The following is an 18,606-nucleotide window of genomic DNA, read 5'->3' on the forward strand; positions in this document are numbered from 1 at the left end:
CCTAATGCTTTTTGCTAGATTAGTCTAATAATCCAGCGTCCTCAAGCTATGTAGCATTCAATTTCTCCGGTAAAATACATCGGTCAAGCACCTTCCTTATTTTTAGGAAATGCTGAATAAGTGCTCTTTTTCTTCCACGCTTTATCAAGGCCAAAAAGCTGAAATTCTTCAAGGTTGGATTTTACCGCAAAAATAAAATAAAAATCGCACGATACTCGGATTTTAAATTGCAAGGACATACAATCAACATATTGACATTAATTAAAAGTGAAAAAGTAAGTTTACACGATAAATAGCAAAAACAGTGTCACCACTGCTGTAAATAACAATAGTAGCACATTCAAATTGTAAACCAGATGTAAACTTACTCTTTCACTTTGTATGGCCTCCTCCCCCCAAATTCAATACCAGTCCCCTCCAGATAAGTAGTAATTTTTGGCACATTTATTATTCCACTTGGAATGGATGACCAAAAATGTTACCACATTTATTAACTTTTTAACAAAAACCTCAAGCTTAGTATTTTTTTTTAACCGATAAAAACAGTTGGGCATTATGATTCTAAAAAAAATATTGAAGGAGAGTCTACTCACATGACCTAGGCTATTTCTTGACCTAAATGCCTGAGCAACTTCAATAACTGACCTCTTCCACCTTCTGTACCATGATTAATGCGACATAAAGCTGGTGTGTTTGTTATCTCAGAAACAAATCCAAAGCTTTCATTCTTGGAGTCCCATCAAATGCCAAAATATCACTTTAACCACTCTGCGACCGCCTAACGCAGGATTGCAGGTGGCAGAGTGGCTTCCTCATTCCTTGCTCACGCCAGGTGGCATGATCTTGCCAGAATTGAGATTTGCAGGGAATGAGCGCTCGCTCGAGCACGCGTTCCCTGCTGTAAACAAAGCGGAGCTTCTTCATCAGCCTGTCAGTCACAATCGGAGCTGGTAAGCTGATTTAAAGACATAAACAGCTAATAAATATGTGTACAGTGCTGCAATCTAGTGCATCACTGTACAGAGGACAGCCCTGTCACTTAACTGTCCCCCCTAATGGCTGTAAAGACCGCAACAGCAATCAGAGACCACCCAAAGAAAGCTCTATTAGTGGGTAGAAAAGGAGGTAAAATTAATTTGGGTGCTAAGTTGTATGACTGAGCAATAAACCGTTAAAGTTGTAAAGTGTGGAAATGTAAACAATGGCCTGGTCACTGGGGGGTATAAACATGTGTTCCTCAGGTGCTTAAAGGACCACTATCGTGAACATTGTAAAATTTTAAATACATGTAAACACATACAGATAGGAAGTACATTTCTTCCAGAGTAAAATGAGCCCCTTAATTACATTTCTCCTATGTTGCTGTCACTTACAGTGGGTAGGAGAAATCTGGCAGAACCGACAGGTTTTGGACTAGCCCATCTCCTAGTGGTGGGTTGTTAAAAGCACTCAGGGAATGGCAGTTGCTCCGTCTAACTGCTTTAAAAGTGTGCAGCGAGCAAGGAGGCCAGAATCTTTATATAAATTATTTTTAAGGAGTGTCTTTAAAAGTTATAAAGGCCATGCTGAGAATCCCCCATGAAGAGATGGACTATTAGACTAATCTAGCTAAAAGCATTAGGAGTGAGACAACACAGAAGAGGAACATTTTAACATAAGTTGACTGGACCGAACAGCTGCAGGAGGCAGTCTAATATCAATATTTTGATTGTATGCCCTTGCAGTTTGAAATCTGAGTATCATGCAATTTTTTGCGCTATTATTAACCCTAAATGAGCCCTAAATTACTTTTAAATTCTATGCGACAGTGGTCCTTTAAGAACCACAAAGAAATCATTTTTAAAATCCTTAAGTTAAAGTAAAACCTGCTTCCTGGAGGTCTTCTTTAGTTTTGTGGCCTGAGTGATGTACCATGGGACAGGAAGAAAAAAAACACACTAAAATTGATGACTTGGGCCACAGAACTGATCACGCATTATTTTTTTATGTAAGAGTCTTTTGGTTAATCCAGTTGGCAAAAATTAAACATTTTGCCAACAGGATTGTAAGCCCGCCCACCAGCGACAAGGTAGACTCTCTTCGGGCGGGGCCTACACTACACTATGCTGGCCTACTCTTATTGGTGCTAGTCACCCTGAAAGCTAAATTGATTACTTGGGCCACAGAACTGATCACGCATTTTTTTTTTTTTAAGTAAGAGTCTTTTGGTTAGGGTTAAATAGCTAAACACGATAAATAGCTAAAACAGTGTCACCACTGCTTTAAAAAAAATTGTAGCACATTCAAATTCTAAACCAGGTGTACACTTACTCTTTCACTTTGTATGGCCTCCTCCTTCCCAATGCCATACCAGTCCTCTCCAGATAAGTAGTAATTTTTGGCACATTCATTACTCCACTTGGAATGGATGACCAAAAATGTTACCAGATTTATTAACATTGGTTCTTCTAATTGGTTGCCAAAGTTCAGAGACTTCCTCCTACAGCTGTTCCATCTAGTCAACCTCTCCTTAAAATGTTCTTCTCCTGTGTTGTCTCACTGCCAATGCTTTCAGCTAGATCAGTCGATTAATCCAGCATCCTCAACCTATGTAGCATTTAACTTCTCCAGTGAAATCTGTAAGGTACCTTCCTACTTTCTACGATTCACATCATAAGTAGTATTCTTCTTCCAAGCTCTATTGAGGCCCAAAAGCTTAAATTCTTCCAGGGTTTATAATAATGCAAACAAAAATAAAAAATCGCACAATACTCAGATTTCAAACTGCAAGGGCATACAATCAAAATATTGATATTAGACTGCCTCCTGCAGCTGTTCGATCCAGTCAACTTCTCTTAAAATGTTCCTCTACTTTGTTGTCTCACTGCTAATGCTTTCAGCTAGATTAGTCTAATAATCCAGCGTCCTCAAGCTATGTAGCATTTAACTTTTCCAGTGAAATAAATCTGTCAGGTACCTTCCTCCTTTTTTGTGATTTACATCATAAGTGGTATTCTTCTTCCACGCTCCATTTAGGCCAAAAAGCTTGAATTCTTCCAGGGTTTATAATAGCGCAAAAAAAATCGTATGATACTCAGATTTCAAACTGCAAGGGCATACAATCAAAATATTGATATTAGACTGCCTCCTGCAGCTGTTTGATCCAGTGAACTTCTCTTAAAATGTTCCTCTTCTGTGTTGTCTCACTGCTAATGCTTTCAGCTAGATCAGTCGATTAAGTCAGCGTCCTCTAGCTATGTAGCATTTAACTTTTCCAGTGAAATAAATCTGTCAGGTACCTTCCTCCTTTTTGTGTTTTACGTCATAAGTGGTATTCTTCTTCCACGCTCCATTCAGGCCAAAAACTTGAATTCTTCCAGGGTATATAATAGCGCAAAAAAATCGCATATACTCAGATTTCAAACTGCAAGGGCATACAATCAAAATATTGATATTAGACTGCCTCCTGGAGCTGTTCGATCCAGTCAACTTCTCTTAAAATGTTCCTCTTCTGTGTTGTCTCACTGCTAATGCTTTCAGATAGATTAGTCTAATAATCCAGCATCCTCAAGCTATGTAGCATTCAATTTCTTTGGTAAAATACATTGGTCAAGTACCTTCCTTATTTTTAGGAAATGCTGCATAAGTGCTCGTTTTCTTCCACGCTTCATCAATGCCAAAAAGCTGACATTCTTCAAGGTTGGATTTTACAGCAAAAAAATCGCACGGTACTCGGATTTTAAATTGCAAGGGCATACAATCAACATATTGACATTAATTAAAAGTGAAAAAGTAAGTTTACATGATAAATAGCTAAAACAGTGTCACCACTGCTGTAAAAAAGAATTGTAGCACAATCAAATTCTAAACCAGGTGTAAACTTACTCTTTCACTCTGTATGGCCTCCTCCTCCCCAATGCCATACCAGTCCTCTCCAGATAAGTAGTAATTTTTGGCACATTCATTATTCCACTTGGAATGGATGACCAAACATTTTACCACATTTATTAACATTTTAACAAAAACATTAATCTTAGTTGTTTTTTTTTTAACCGATAAAAACAGTTGGGAATTATAATTCTAAAAAAAATATTAAAGGAGAGTCTACTCACATGACCTAAGCTATTTCTTCACCTAAATGTCTGAGCAACTTCAATAACTGATCTCTTCCACCTTCTGTACCATGATTCATGTGACATAAAGCTGGTGTGTTTGTCATCTCAGAAGCGAATCCAAAGCTTTCATCCTTGGAGTCCCATCAAACTCAAAAAAAGGGAAGAAAAATAATACAATACAATACAATAACATTTGTAAAGCGCTTTTCTCCCATAGGACTCAAAGCACAAAAATATGCATCCGTTCTTCTAATTGGTTGCCAAAGTTCAGAGATTTCCTCCTGCAGCTGTTCCATCTAGCCAACTTCTCCTTAAAATGTTTTTCTCCTGTGTTGTCTCACTACCAATGCTTTTAGCTAGATCAGTCTAATAATCCAGCGTCCTCAAGCTATGTGGCATTTAACTTCTCCAGTGAAATAAATCTGTTAGGTACCTTCTTTCTTTTTATGATTCATATCAGAAGTGGTATTCTTCTTCCATGCTCCATTGAGGACAAAAAGCTGAAATTCATCCAGGGTTTATAATGACGCCAAACATCGCACGATACTTAGATTTTAAACTGCGAGGGCATACAATCAAAATATTGATATTAGACTACCTCCTGCAGCTGTTCAATCCAGTCAATGTCTCTTAAAATGCTCCTCTTCTGTTTAGTGTCATTGCTAATCCATGTAACTAGATCAGTCAATTAATCAAGCATCCTCAAGCTATGTAGCATTTAACTTTTCCAGTGAAATAAATATGTCAGGTAACTTCCTTCTTTTTATGATTTAAATCATAAGTGGTATTCTTCTTCCATGCTCCATTGAAGCCAAATAGCTTGAATTATTTAAGGGTTTATAATAGCGTAAAAATTAGTATGATACTCAGATCTCAAACTGCAAGGGCATACAATCAAAATATTGATATTAGACTGCCTCCTGCAGCTGTTCGATCCAGTCAATTTCTCTTAACATTTTCCTCTTCTGTGTTGTCTCACTGCTAATGCTTTCAGCTAGATCATTTGATTAATCCAGCATCCTCAAGCTATGTAGCATTTAACTTCTCCAGTGAAATAGATCTGTCAGGTACCTTCCTCCTTTCTATGATTTACATCATAGGTTCTCAATGTGTGGTACGCGTACCCCAGGGGGTACTTCTGATGGTTCCAGGGGGTACTCGGGCTTGATATACTTAACCAAAAATAACACATTTAGAGTATTAGAAAATGATAAATCTTATTTAAACAGCACTAAATTAGTATTTTAGCTAATTAAAAGCAATAGTAAATGCTTGGAAATTGTTTAGAAACAATTATAATGTACTACGATTAAATATATATTTGTCAAGGGGTACGTGTGATATTGTTTACTATGCTAGGGGGTACTTGGTGAGTACAGGGTTTTAACCGGTTCAGCGCCGCAGTGCCGAAAATCTCATGCATCCGAGCAACGTTCACCTCCCATTCATTCGCCTATAACTTTATTGCTACTTATCACAATGAATTGATCTATAGCTTGTTTTTTCCGCCACCAATTAGGTTTTCTGTGGGTGATACATTTTGCTAAGAGCCACTTTACTGTAAATGCATTTTAACAGGAAGAATAAGAAAAAAACGGAAAAAATTCATTATTTCTCAGTTTTTGGCCATTATAGTTTGAAATTAATATACGCTACCGTAATTAAAACGCATGTATTTTATTTGCCCATCTGTCCCGGTTATTACACCATTCAAACGATGTCCCTATCACAATTTATGGTGCCGATATTTCATTTAGAAATAAAGGTGCATTTTTTCAATTTGCGTCCATCACTATTTATAAGCGTATAACTTTAAATAATATAATAACATATTCTCTTGACATGCATATTTAAAAAGTTCAGACCCTTGGGTAACTATTTATGTTGTTTTTTTTTGTTTTTTTTTAATTGTTTTTTTTTTATATATATAAAAAAGTGTATGTGGGTAATTTTTGGTGTGGGAGGGAAACTGCTAATTTTAAATGTAAAATAATGTTTTTTTTTAATCAAAAATGTATGTGGGTGCAGTTTACTATTTGGCCACAAGATGGCCACAGTGAAAAAAGTCCTAGATGCGAACCAGCTCGCATCTAGGAACTAAAATGCTGAGGAGTTGTTTCCTGGGGGCAGAAATACCGCGCTCTCTGGAGAAAAAGCGTCGGTATTTCTGCGGGGAAGTTAGATCGGTGAATGGGAATTATATTCCCATTTACTGATCGGGGGGCTAGCGGCGGGCAGCGGGAGCGCGCGCGGGGGCGCGCCCGATCGCGCGCACAAGCCGGCGGCAGCACCAGTGCCTATCTGGACGAGGAAACTCGTCCAGATAGGCCGAACTGGTTAAAAGGGGTACATACCAAAAAAATGTTGAGAAACACTGATTTACATCATAAGTGGTATTCTTCTTCCACGCTATAGTTAGGCCAAAATGCTGAAATTCTTCCAGGGTTTATAATAGCGCAAAAAATTGCATAATACTCAGATTTCAAACTGCAAGGGCATACAATCAAAATATTGATATTAGACTGCCTCCTGCAGCTGTTCGGTCCAGTCAACTTCTGTTAAAATGTTCCTCTTCTGTGTTGTCTCACTCCTAATGCTTTTAGCTAGATTAGTCTAATAATCCAGCGTCCTCAAGCTATGTAGCATCCAATTTCTCCGGTAAAATACATCGGTCAAGCACCTTCCTTATTTTTAGGAAATGCTGCATAAGTGCTCTTTTTCTTACACGCTTCATCAAGGCCAAAAAGCAGAAATTCTTCAAGGTTGGATTTTACCACAAAAATAAAATAAAAATCGCACGATACTCGGATTTTAAATTGCAAGGGCATACAATCAACATATTGACATTGATTAAAAGTGAAAAAGTAAGTTTACACGATAAATAGCAAAAACAGTGTCACCACTGCTGTAAAAAACAATAGTAGCACATTCAAATTGTAAACCAGATGTAAACTTACTCTTTCACTTTGTATGGCCTCCTCCCCTCCAATTCCATACCAGTCCCCTCCAGATAAGTAGTGATTTTTGGCACATTTATTATTCCACCTGGAATGGATGACCAAAAATGTTACCACATTTATTAACATTTTAACAAAAACCTCAATCTTAGTATTTTTTTTAAACCGATAAAAACAGTTGGGCATTATGATTCTAAAAAAAATATTGAAGGAGAGTCTACTCACATGACCTAGGCTATTTCTTGACCTAAATGCCTAAACAACTTCAATAACTGACCTCTTCCACCTTCTGTACCATGATTAATGCGACATAAAGCTGGTGTGTTTGTCATCTCAGAAACAAATCCAAAGCTTTCATTCTTGGAGTCCCATCAAACGCCAAAATATCACTTTAACCACTCTGCGACCGCCTAACGCAGGATTGCAGGTGGCAGAGTGGCTTCCTCATTCCTTGCTCACGCCAGGTGGCATGATCTTGCCAGAATTGAGATTTGCAGGGAATGAGCGCTCGCTCGAGCACGCGTTCCCTGCTGTAAACAAAGCGGAGCTTCTTCATCAGCCTGTCAGTCACAATCGGAGCTGGTAAGCTGATTTAAAGACATAAACAGCTAATAAATATGTGTACAGTGCTGCAATCTAGTGCATCACTGTACAGAGGACAGCCCTGTCACTTAACTGTCCCCCCTAATGGCTGTAAAGATCGCAACAGCAATCAGAGACCACCCAAAGAAAGCTCTATTAGTGGGTAGAAAAGGAGGTAAAATTAATTTGGGTGCTAAGTTGTATGACTGAGCAATAAACCGTTAAAGTTGTAAAGTGTGGAAATGTAAACAATGGCCTGGTCACTGGGGGGTATAAACATGTGTTCCTCAGGTGCTTAAAGGACCACTATCGTGAACATTGTAAAATTTTAAATACATGTAAACACATACAGATAGGAAGTACATTTCTTCCAGAGTAAAATGAGCCCTTAATTACATTTCTCCTATGTTGCTGTCACTTACAGTGGGTAGGAGAAATCTGGCAGAACCGACAGGTTTTGGACTAGCCCATCTCCTAGTGGTGGGTTGTTAAAAGCACTCAGGGAATGGCAGTTGCTCCGTCTAACTGCTTAAAAAGTGTGCAGCGAGCAGGGAGGCCAGAATCTTTATATAAATTATTTTTAAGGAGTGTCTTTAAAAGTTATAAAGGCCATGCTGAGAATCCCCCATGAAGAGATGGACTAGACCAAAACCTTTTGGTTCCGTCAAATTGTTACTACCTACTGTAAGTGACAGCAAGATGGGAGAAAAGTAATTTAGGGCTCATTTTCATCGGGGTAAAACGCACTTCTTATTTGTAAGTGTTTACATGTATTTTACATTTTTAAATTCTCTGCGATAGTGGTCCTTTAAGAACCACAAAGAAATAATTTTTAAAATCCTTAAGTTAAAGTAAAACCTGCTTCCTGGAGGTCTTCTTTAGTTTTGTGGCCTGAGTGATGTATCTCGGGACAGGAAGAAAAAAAACACACTAAAATTGATGACTTGGGCCACAGAACTGATCACGCATTTTTTTTTTAAGTAAGAGTCTTTTGGTTAATCAAGTTGGCAAAAATTAAACATTTTGCCAACAGGATTGTAAGCCCGCCCACCAGCGACAAGGTAGACTCTCTTCGGGCGGGGCCTACACTACACTATGCTGGCCTACTCTTATTGGTGCTAGTCACCCTGAAAGCTAAATTGATGACTTGGGCCACAAAACTGATCACGCATTTTTTTTTTTTTAAGTAAGAGTCTTTTGGTTAGGGTTAAATAGCTAAACACGATAAATAGCTAAAACAGTGTCACCACTGCTGTAAAAAAAATTGTAGCACATTCAAATTCTAAACCAGGTGTACACTTACTCTTTCACTTTGTATGGCCTCCTCTTCCCCAATGCCATACCAGTCCTCTCCAGATAAGTAGTACTTTTTGGCACATTCATTATTCCACTTGGAATGGGTGACCAAAAATGCTACCAGATTTATTAACATTTTAACGAAAACCTCAATCTTAGTATTTTTTTTAAACTTATAAAAACAGTTGGGCATTATAATTCTAAAAAAAATATTGAAGGAGAGTCTACTCACGTGACCTAGGCTATTTCTTGACCTAAATGCCTGAGCAACTTCAATAAGTGATCTCTTCCACCTTCTGTACCATGAATAATGCAACATTAAGCTGGTGTGTTTGTCATCTCAGAAGCGAATGCAAAGCTTTCATTCTTGAAGTCCCATCAAACTCCAAAAAGAGGGAAGAAAAAAATGCATTGGTTCTTCTAATTGGTTGCCAAAGTTCAGAAACTTCCTCCTACAGCTGTTCCATCTAGTCAACCTCTCCTTAAAATGTTCTTCTCCTGTGTTGTCTCACTGCCAATGCTTTCAGCTAGATCAGTCGATTAATCCAGCATCCTCAACCTATGTAGCATTTAACTTCTCCAGTGAAATCTGTAAGGTACCTTCCTACTTTCTACGATTCACATCATAAGTAGTATTCTTCTTCCAAGCTCTATTGAGGCCAAAAAGCTTAAATTCTTCCAGGGTTTATAATAATGCAAAAAAAAAAAAAAATCGCACAATACTCAGATTTCAAACTGCAGGGGCATACAATCAAAATATTGATATTAGACTGCCTCCTGCAGCTGTTCGATCCAGTCAACTTCTCTTAAAATGTTGCTCTTCTGTGTTGTCTCACTGCTAATGCTTTCAGCTAGATTAGTCTAATAATCCAGCGTCCTCAAGCTATGTAGCATTTAACTTTTCCAGTGAAATAAATCTGTCAGGTACCTTCCTCCTTTTTTGTGATTTACATCATAAGTGGTATTCTTCTTCCACGCTCCATTTAGGCCAAAAAGCTTGAATTCTTCCAGGGTTTATAATAGCGCAAAAAAAATCGTATGATACTCAGATTTCAAACTGCAAGGGCATACAATCAAAATATTGATATTAGACTACCTCCTGCAGCTGTTCAATCCAGTCAATGGCCTTAATTCACTAAGCTTTTCTCCTGTCTTTAATAACTCTTCTAGAGTTGTTACCATGGTGATGAGTATTCAGGAAACATTTTACCTCAGCCAAACCTAAAGTTAACTCTTCTGTCTTTAAGTTAACTCTTCAATCCTTAAAATACCTCCAGAGTTAAAGACAGGCTGTTTATTAACTGCATGTGAAAATAACTACAGAGGAGGTAAATTAACTACAGAGGAGGTAAAATAACTACAGAGGAGGTAACTTAACTATAGAGGAGGCAACTTAACTACAGAGGAGGTAACTTAAGGAATGAAGAGATAAGATAAATCTCTCTTATGTGGAGGTAAGTTTTCTCTTGCCTTATTATCTCCAGCATGATCTTAGTGAATTGAGGCCAATGTCTCTTTAAATGCTCCTCTTCTGTGTTGTGTCATTTCTAATCCATGTAACTAGATCAGTCAATTAATCAAGCATCATCAAGCTATGTAGCATTTAACTTTTCCAGTGAAATAAATATGTCAGGTACCTTCCTCCTTTTTATGATTTAAATCATAAGTGGTATTCTTCTTCCATGCTCCATTTAAGCCAAATAGCTTGAATTATTGAAGGGTTTATAATAGCGTAAAAATTAGTATGATACTCAGATCTCAAACTGCAAGGGCATACAATCAAAATATTGATATTAGACTGCCTCCTGCAGCTGTTCGATCCAGTCAATTTCTCTTAAAATTTTCCTCTTCTGTGTTGTCTCACTGCTAATGCTTTCAGCTAGATCATTTGATTAATCCAGCATCCTCAAGCTATGTAGCATTTAACTTCTCCAGTGAAATAGATCTGTCAGGTACCTTCCTCCTTTTTATGATTTACATCATAAGTGGTATTGTTCTTCCACGCTATAGTTAGGCCAAAATGCTGAAATTCTTCCAGGGTTTATAATAGAGCAAAAAATTGCATGATACTCAGATTTCAAACTGCAAGGGCATACAATCAAAATATTGATATTAGACTGCCTCCTGCAGCTGTTCGGTCCAGTCAACTTCTGTTAAAATGTTCCTCTTCTGTGTTGTCTCACTCCTAATGCTTTTAGCTAGATTAGTCTAATAATCCAGCGTCCTCAAGCTATGTAGCATTTAATTTCTCCGGTAAAATACATCGGTCAAGCACCTTCCTTATTTTTAGGAAATGCTGCATAAGTGCTCTTTTTCTTCCACGCTTCATCAAGGCCCAAAAGCTGAAATTCTTCAAGGTTGGATTTTACCGCAAAAATAAAATAAAAATCGCACGATACTCGGATTTTAAATTGCAAGGGCATACAATCAACATATTGACATTAATTAAAAGTGAAAAAGTAAGTTTACACGATAAATAGCAAAAACAGTGACACCACTGCTGTAAAAAACAATAGTAGCACATTCAAATTGTAAACCAGATGTAAACTTACTCTTTCACTTTGTATGGCCTCCTCCCCCCCAATTCCATACCAGTCCCCTCCAGATAAGTAGTAATTTTTGGCACATTTATTATACCTTAACTTCTCCAGTGTGTTTGTCATCTCAGAAGCGAATGCAAAGCTTTCATTCTTGAAGTCCCATCAAACTCCAAAAAGAGGGAAGAAAAAAATGCATTGGTTCTTCTAATTGGTTGCCAAAGTTCAGAGACTTCCTCCTACAGCTGTTCCATCTAGTCAACCTCTCCTTAAAATGTTCTTCTCCTGTGTTGTCTCACTGCCAATGCTTTCAGCTAGATCAGTCGATTAATCCAGCATCCTCAACCTATGTAGCATTTAACTTCTCCAGTGAAATCTGTAAGGTACCTTCCTACTTTCTACGATTCACATCATAAGTAGTATTCTTCTTCCAAGCTCTATTGAGGCCAAAAAGTTTAAATTCTTCCAGGGTTTATAATAATGCAAAAAAAAAAAAAAAAATCGCACAATACTAAGATTTCAAACTGCAAGGGCATACAATCAAAATATTGATATTAGACTGCCTCCTGCAGCTGTTTGATCCAGTCAACTTCTCTTAAAATGTTCCTCTTCTGTGTTGTCTCACTGCTAATGCTTTCAGCTAGATTAGTCTAATAATCCAGCGTCCTCAAGCTATGTAGCATTTAACTTTTCCAGTGAAATAAATCTGTCAGGTACCTTCCTCCTTTTTTGTGATTTACATCATAAGTGGTATTCTTCTTCCACGCTCCATTTAGGCCAAAAAGCTTGAATTCTTCCAGGGTTTCTAAAAGCGCAAAAAAAATCGTATGATACTCAGATTTCAAACTGCAAGGGCATACAATCAAAATATTGATATTAGACTGCCTCCTGCAGCTGTTCGGTCCAGTCAACTTCTGTTAAAATGTTCCTCCTTTGTGTTGTCTCACTCCTAATGCTTTTTGCTAGATTAGTCTAATAGTCCAGCGTCCTCAAGCTATGTAGCATTCAATTTCTCCGGTAAAATACATCGGTCAAGCACCTTCCTTATTTTTAGGAGATGCTGCATAAGTGCTCTTTTTCTTCCACGCTTTATTAAGGCCAAAAAGCTGAAATTCTTCAAGGTTGGATTTTACTGCAAAAATAAAATAAAAATCGCATGATACTCGGATTTTAAATTGCAAGGACATACAATCAACGTATTGACATTAATTAAAAGTGAAAAAGTAAGTTTACACGATAAATAGCAAAAACAGTGTCACCACTGCTGTAAAAAACAATAGTAGCACATTCAATTTGTAAACCAGATGTAAACTTACTCTTTCACTTTGTATGCCCCCCCCCCAATTCAATACCAGTCCCCTCCAGATAAGTAGTAATTTTTTTTTTTTAAAGTGTTTTATTGAATTTTTTCCAATAATATTTTGACATACTATACAAGGTGTGCCATATATCCAGCATTTTGGCGACACGTCCCTGCATCAATTTTTGCATAACATCATACAAGAACAGAAATAGAGATTGGATACAACAGTGGATTTCTTGCATAGGTTTCATAAACAGTACCAGCCTCTCTCCCCCCCCCCACCCCTTTTTCCCACCCTATCCCTCCCTTGGTCTCTCTACCCTAACTTCAGAAGGAAATGGGAAAACGAGTCTTTCTTCCCTGCTTCTTAAACACTAAAACAACATAGTAACCTGAGAATACTGCCGTGGGTCTAGGAGTTTTGCCCTTGGGCGCCTAGACCGCCCGAGATTTGAAGTTTTCCTAATGTGCCTAGGAGTTGTTGAGTGCAGTACCATGTGGAGTATTTGAAATTTTCCATGAGAGTATCTATTTCCTGTTGATTGAAATTAAATTGGATGAAACGTCTCCATATCTTGAAGAACTTGTTTGACCTTTTTTCTTTGCTTTGCAAAGTGTATAATTTCTCCAGTAGAAATAGTTTGAGAAGTTCTTCCTTGACATTGGTAATCGTAGGTGGATGTGGTTTAATCCATTGTTGGAAAATAGCTCTCTTTGCTACAATTAGTATTAAGTGATATAAGTCTGACGGCATTGATTTTGGCATTGAGTCTCTGGATTCAAAATGGTTGAATACGCACAAATCTTTCTGTTTGGCAATGTCCTTGTTGCACACTAGGTTGGCATACCTGCATACCTTGTCCCAAAAGTGATTTATGTGTGAGCATTGCCACAGACAGTGCATCATATTAGCTTCCGGCTCTTTACATTTGGGGCACCACGGATTGTATTGAGGTGGCGGCGTTTTATATTTTATGTTGTACGCGTATTTGGCTTTGTGAATCAGCAGGAGATTTGCCGTTCTCCAGGTTTCGGCTGTAATGAGTGAGCAGAATTTTTCATGGCCTCTTAGTAGTGTCTCTGCCAGGTTTTCACTCGCCCATTCCTTTTTCCATGGCTTGCATAATAGCTCCTTTGCGTTTAAAGATGTATAGGCTTTGAGACCTCTATAGATATCAGACAATGATCTCGGCGGTGTACAAGGTCCAATAAAGTAGTAATTTTTGGTACATTTATTATTCCACTTGGAATGGATGACCAAAAATGTTACCACATTTATTAACATTTTAACAAAAACCTCAAGCTTAGTATTTTTTTTTAACCGATAAAAACAGTTGGGCATTATGATTCTAAAAAAAATATTAAAGGAGAGTCTACTCACATGACCTAGGCTATTTCTTGACCTAAATGCCTGAGCAACTTCAATAACTGACCTCTTCCACCTTCTGTACCATGATTAATGCGACATAAAGCTGGTGTGTTTGTCATCTCAGAAACAAATCCAAAGCTTTCATTCTTGGAGTCCCATCAAACGCCAAAATATCACTTTAACCACTCTGCGACCGCCTAACGCAGGATTGCAGGTGGCAGAGTGGCTTCCTCATTCCTTGCTCACGCCAGGTGGCATGATCTTGCCAGAATTGAGATTTGCAGGGAATGAGCGCTCGCTCGAGCACGCGTTCCCTGCTGTAAACAAAGCGGAGCTTCTTCATCAGCCTGTCAGTCACAATCGGAGCTGGTAAGCTGATTTAAAGACATAAACAGCTAATAAATATGTGTACAGTGCTGCAAACTAGTGCATCACTGTACAGAGGACAGCCCTGTCACTTAACTGTCCCCCCTAATGGCTGTAAAGATTGCAACAGCAATCAGAGACCACCCAAAGAAAGCTCTATTAGTGGGTAGAAAAGGAGGTAAAATTAATTTGGGTGCTAAGTTGTATGACTGAGCAATAAACCGTTAAAGTTGTAAAGTGTGGAAATGTAAACAATGGCCTGGTCACTGGGGGGTATAAACATGTGTTCCTCAGGTGCTTAAAGGACCACTATCGTGAACATTGTAAAATTTAGAATACATGTAAACACATACAGATAGGAAGTACATTTCTTCCAGAGTAAAATAAGCCCTTAATTACATTTCTCCTATGTTGCTGTCACTTACAGTGGGTAGGAGAAATCTGGTAGAACCGACAGGTTTTGGACTAGCCCATCTCCTAGTGGTGGGTTGTTAAAAGCACTCAGGGAATGGCAGTTGCTCCGTCTAACTGCTTAAAAAGTGTGCAGCGAGCAGGGAGGCCAGAATCTTTATATAAATTATTTTTAAGGAGTGTCTTTAAAAGTTATAAAGGCCATGCTGAGAATCCCCCATTTTGGTTCTGTCAAATTGTTACTACCTACTGTAAGTGACAGCAAGATGGGAGAAAAGTAATTTAGGGCTCATTTTCATCGGGGTAAAATGCACTTCTTATTTGTAAGTGATTACATGTATTTTACATTTTTAAATTCTCTGCGATAGTGGTCCTTTAAGAACCAGAAAGAAATCATTTTTAAAATCCTTAAGTTAAAGTAAAACCTGCTTCCTGGAGGTCTTCTTTAGTTTTGTGGCCTGAGTGATGTACCTCGGGACAGGAAGAAAAAAAAACACACTAAAATTGATGACTTGGGCCACAGAACTGATCACGCATTATTTTTTTTAAGTAAGAGTCTTTTGGTTAATCCTGTTGGCAAAAATTAAACATTTTGCCAACAGGATTGTAAGCCCGCCCACCAGCGACAAGGTAGACTCTCCTCGGGCGGGGCCTACACTACACTATGCTGGCCTACTGTTATTGGTGCTAGTCACCCTGAAAGCTAAATTGATGACTTGGGCCACAGAACTGACCACGCATTTTTTTTTAAGTAAGAGTCTTTTGGTTAGGGTTAAATAGCTAAACACGATAAATAGCTAAAACAGTGTCACCACTGCTGTAAAAAAAATTGTAGCACATTTAAATTCTAAACCAGGTGTACACTTACTCCTTCACTTTGTATGGCCTCCTCCTCCCCAATGCCATACCAGTCCTCTCCAGATAAGTAGTACTTTTTGGCACATTCATTATTCCACTTGGAATGGATTACCAAAAATGTTACCACATTTATTAACATTTTAACAAAAACATCAATCTTAGTATTTTTTTTAAACTTATAAAAAAAGTTGGGCATTATAATTCTAAAAAAAATATTGAAGGAGAGTCTACTCACGTGACCTAGGCTATTTCTTGACCTAGATGCCTGAGCAACTTCAATAAGTGATCTCTTCCACCTTCTGTACCATGATTAATGCGACATTAAGCTGGTGTGTTTGTCATCTCAGAAGCGAATCCAAAGCTTTCATTCTTGAAGTCCCATCAAACTCCAAAAAGAGGGAAGAAAAAAATGCATCGGTTCTTCTAATTGGTTGCCAAAGTTCATAGACTTCCTCCTACAGCTGTTCCATCTAGTCAACCTCTCCTGAAAATGTTCTTCTCCTGTGTTGCCTCACTGCCAATGCTTTCAGCTAGATCAGTCGATTAATCCAGCATCCTCAACCTATGTAGCATTTAACTTCTCCAGTGAAATCTGTAAGGTACCTTCCTACTTTCTACGATTCACATCATAAGTGGTATTCTTCTTCCACGCTCCATTTAGGCCAAAAAGCTTAAATTCTTCCAGGGTTTATAATAATGCAAAAAAAAATAAAAAATCGCACAATACTCAGATTTCAAACTGCAAGGGCATACAATCAAAATATTGATATTAGACTGCCTCCTGCAGCTGTTTGATCCAGTGAACTTCTCTTAAAATGTTCCTCTTCTGTGTTGTCTCACTGCTAATGCTTTCAGCTAGATCAGTCGATTAATTCAGCATCCTCAAGCTACGTAGCATTTAACTTTTCCAGTGAAATAAATCTGTCAGGTACCTTCCTCCTTTTTGTGTTTTACGTCATAAGTGGTATTCTTCTTCCACGCTTCATTCAGGCCAAAAAGCTTGAATTCTTCCAGGGTATATAATAGCGCAAAAAAATTGTATGATACTCAGATTTCAAACTGCAAGGGCATACAATCAAAATATTGATATTAGAGTGCCTCCTGTAGCTGTTTGATTCAGTCAACTTCTCTTAAAATGTTCCTCTTCTGTGTTGTCTCACTGCTAATGCTTTCAGCTAGATTAGTCTAATAATCCAGTGTCCTCAAGCTATGTAGCATTCAATTTCTTCGGTAAAATACATTGGTCAAGTACCTTCCTTATTTTTAGGAAATGCTGCATAAGTGCTCTTTTTCTTCCACGCTTCATCAAGGCCAAAAAGCTGAAATTCTTCAAGGTTGAATTTTACAGCAAAAAAATCGCACGGTACTCGGATTTCAAATTGCAAGGGCATACAATCAACATATTGACATTAATTAAAAGTGAAAAAGTAAGTTTACATGATAAATAGCTAAAACAGTGTCACCACTGCTGTAAAAAAATTGTAGCACAATCAAATTCTAAACCAGGTGTAAACTTACTCTTTCACTCTGTATGGTCTCCTCCTCCCCAATGCCATACCAGTCCTCTCCAGATCAGTAGTAATTTTTGGCACATTCATTATTCCACTTGGAATGGATGACCAAAAATTTTATCACATTTATTAACATTTTAACAAAAACATCAATCTTAGTTGTTGTTTTTTTCACCGATAAAAACAGTTGGGAATTATAATTCTAAAAAAATATTAAAGGAGAGTCTACTCACATGACCTAGGCTATTTCTTCACCTAAATGTCTGAGCAACTTCAATAACTGATCTCTTCCACCTTCTGTACCATGATTCATGTGACATTAAGCTGGTGTGTTTGTCATCTCAGAATCAAATCCAAAGCTTTCATCCTTGGAGTCCCATCAAACGCCAAAATATCACTTTAACTACTCTGCGACCGCCTAACGCAGGATTGCAGGTGGCAGAGTGGCTTCCTCATTCCTTGCTCACGCCAGGTGGCATGATCTTGCCACAATTGAGATTTGCAGGGAATGAGCGCTCGCTCGAGCACGCGTTCCCTGCTGTAAACAAAGCGGAGCTTCTTCATCAGCCTGTCAGTCACAATCAGAGCTGGTAAGCTGATTTAAAGACATAAACAGCTAATAAATATGTGTACAGTGCTGCAATGTAGTGCATCACTGTACAGAGGACAGCCCTGTCACTTAACTGCCCCCCCTAATGGCTGTAAAGATCGCAACAGCAATCAGAGACCACCCAAAGAAAGCTCTATTAGTGGGTAGAAAAGGAGGTAAAATTAATTTGGGTGCTAAGTTGTATGACTGAGCAATAAACCGTTAAAGTTATAAAGTGTGGAAATGTAAACAATGGCCTGGTCACTGGGGGGGTATAAACATGTGTTCCTCAGGTGCTTAAAGGACCACTATCGTGAACATTGTAAAATTTAAAATACGTGTAAACACATACAGATAGGAAGTACATTTCTTCCAGAGTAAAATGAGCCCTTAATTACATTTCTCCTATGTTGCTGTCACTTACAGTGGGTAGGAGAAATCTGGCAGAACCGACAGGTTTTGGACTAGCCCATCTCCTAGTGGTGGGTTGTTAAAGCACTCAGGGAATGGCAGTTGCTCCGTCTAACTGCTTAAAAAGTGTACAGCGAGCAGGGAGGCCAGAATCTTTATATAAATTATTTTTAAGCAGTGTCTTTAAAAGTTATAAAGGCCATGCTGAGAATCCCCCATGAAGAGATGAACTAGACCAAGACCTTTTGGTTCCGTAAAATTGTTACTACCTACTGTAAGTGACAGCAAGATGGGAGAAAAGTAATTTAGGGCTCATTTTCAT

The sequence above is a fragment of the Hyperolius riggenbachi genome, chromosome 2 (genome assembly GCF_040937935.1).
Source record: "Hyperolius riggenbachi isolate aHypRig1 chromosome 2, aHypRig1.pri, whole genome shotgun sequence".
Lineage (NCBI taxonomy): Eukaryota > Metazoa > Chordata > Amphibia > Anura > Hyperoliidae > Hyperolius > Hyperolius riggenbachi.